The sequence below is a fragment of the Cetorhinus maximus genome, chromosome 8 (genome assembly GCF_964194155.1).
Source record: "Cetorhinus maximus chromosome 8, sCetMax3.hap1.1, whole genome shotgun sequence".
Lineage (NCBI taxonomy): Eukaryota > Metazoa > Chordata > Chondrichthyes > Lamniformes > Cetorhinidae > Cetorhinus > Cetorhinus maximus.
Window position 1 is genome coordinate 80958931 of NC_135886.1, and position 2699 is coordinate 80961629.

Consider the following 2699-nt stretch of genomic DNA (forward strand, 5'->3'; position numbering starts at 1 on the left):
GTAGTGTAATGCCACACTCATGGATTCAGTGCAGGAAAAACATTGAGGACCTAATCAGGTCAGAAAAGGTGAGTAGAATTGCACATTCATCTACATTCTGATGTGCACATCACCAGAGCATCTCATTCTGCCTTTTCAAGCCTACTCCATCACGTCATACCTCGTACACCTGTTCACACAACCATCCTACTTTCCTATGCACTTGCTCAAATCACCATCTATCTATCTACCACTGACACTCACCCTCGTCCTTCAAGCTTCTCCATAATAGTCACCCTTACCAAATGTATCTATCTGGTGAACACAATGCCCTTCTCAAGGGCAATTAGGAATGGGCAACAAATGCTGGCCTTGTCAGTGATGCCCACATCCCATGTAAGAATTTTAAAAAACATGCAATTACACTCACTCATAGTTATGTTCTTTCCCTTGTTCTAGGAGAAGAAAGAACACAACACAGAACTGGAACTAGGCCTCCACACATTTCCCTGCTCACAAGTGTAGGCGGGGGGAGACTGGAGATCAGTGAAGTTTTGGCATCCCCGGCCATTACAGATGGGGAGATGGAGACCTCCCAGCTGGCTAGTGACACCACACTCAGTCAAGCTGATTCAATTTCAACGGTGAGTGGAATATGATCAACAATGACTTGCAGCATATTCTTACCTAGTCTGTTCTAATTCATTTCTCTGATCTCTGACCAGGCCATCACTCAGGCAGGAGTCAGTGGAGGTCGCAGATGATAATTACTCAGAGGAACTGAATCCTGTTGTGGCTGCACTGTCATAGAACTCATGCACACCAAGCACCAGCTCAGATACTCACCCTTTAGTGGGACCAATAAGGCAGATAGGTGAGTTTTTACCTGGTGACCAACACATTACATGTAAGCAAGATTAGTTGGTGGAGGCAGGGTCAGTGGTCGAGAATGTGTGCTGGAGGGCGCAGGCCTCTCCAAGCTGGACACAGCTTCTGGTGACTGTTGATGAAAATGAAAATCATTGAGCAGCAGCAGAGAATGCACTGATTGGCCTTCCAAGCACACTGACCACTATTGCCGAGAAAATGGAGGAGTGCCTCAAGCATGAGTGAGTTGCTGTTGCAGGGCATTATGCTGATGTAATGTTGCATAGATAGAGTGATCAGCACCATGGAATATCAAATGCTTCAATCAAATGAGCCCACGACAACAGCCATGTAGACTCTGTATGCCAAGGTGTCTACCACATTAAATAGAATGACAGATAACCAGCCTTGGCCTTACAGTACCGCACTGATCCGCACAGTGGTAACAGTGAAGTATGGCTGGGCCATGAGACAAATGATGATAAAATGGGACATATTTTGCAGTTCTTTAAATTTGTTCTTTCATGGGATGTGGGCATCACTGGCAAGGCCCATTTGTTGCCTATCCCTAACTGTGCTTGAGCAGAATGGCTTGCTAGGCTATTTCAGAGTGCAGTCAAGAGTCAACCACATTACTGTGAATCTGAAGTCACATGCAGGACAGACCAGGTAAAGATGGCAGATTTCCTTCCCTAAAGGGTATTAGTGACCCAGATTTCTTAATTTTTGGTTACACTTCAGTCCCATACACTTAATCTTTGGGCACTTGATGTTGAGAGTGGCAGGGAGGGAAGAGGAACTCCTTGTCAACCTGCTCCTTGGCCTGGCCAAATTGGCCATTAACAGGTCCAGGCAGAAGAAGGTCGAGTGGGTCATCCAGCCCGACTTTCTGCCCCTCTCCTGTGGCTACGGTCACAGCTGGGTGTCCCCGGAGAGGGAGCACGTGGTGAGGCTTTCCTCATTAGAGGCCTTTCGTTATTGGTGGGCACCGCAGGGGCTGGAGTGCATTACTGACCCCCACAATCACGTTTTAACTCGATGTTTGTAGGTTTCCTTTTATGATGAGTTATTATGATAACCAATGATCACTATTACTGAGACGAGCTCTCAATTCCACATTTCATTAATTGAATTTAACATTATTACCAGCTGTCATGGTGGGATATGAACCTGTGTCCCCACAGCATTAGCCTGGGCCTCTGGATTATTAGCCCAGTGGCATTACCACCACACTACCATCTCCCCCTAAACATGGGACCTCCATTCAAAGCACTTCCGCTACTCACCCATTGCCACCACTCCCCATGCAGTAGTCCACATGCTGCCTTGTCGCATGATGGCTGAGTCTGCCCTGCACAGGAGCAGGTGGGATCATCTTTGCTGGGGCCCTCACAGACTCTACAATACAAAGGTCATCAATCAAGAGCATCGATCAGCAGTCAGAGCAGGGATCTGAGCAGCCTGCCTCTATCTGTTCTCAAGTCACAGGGTTGCACCATGTCAAGGCAGAAGGAAACAAAAGAGGAAAGCTTAATACTCTTTTGATTAAATCAATAAAAAGGGGAACAAATTAACAAAAGGTCAAACAAACTAACAAAAATGGATACACCTTACCGGGGTACCCTAACTCAAGAACAAAATGTTAAAGGAAACTTACAAACATCAAGTTAAAACATGATTGTGTGGGTCAGTAATGCACTCCAGCCCCTGCAGTGCCCACAGATAATGAAAGGCTTCTAATGAGGAAAGCCTCACCGCGTGCTCCCTCTCCGGGGACACCTGGCTGTGAACGTAGCCACAGGAGAGGAGCAGAAAGTTGGATCGGACAAGCCACTCGACCTTCTTCTGCCTAG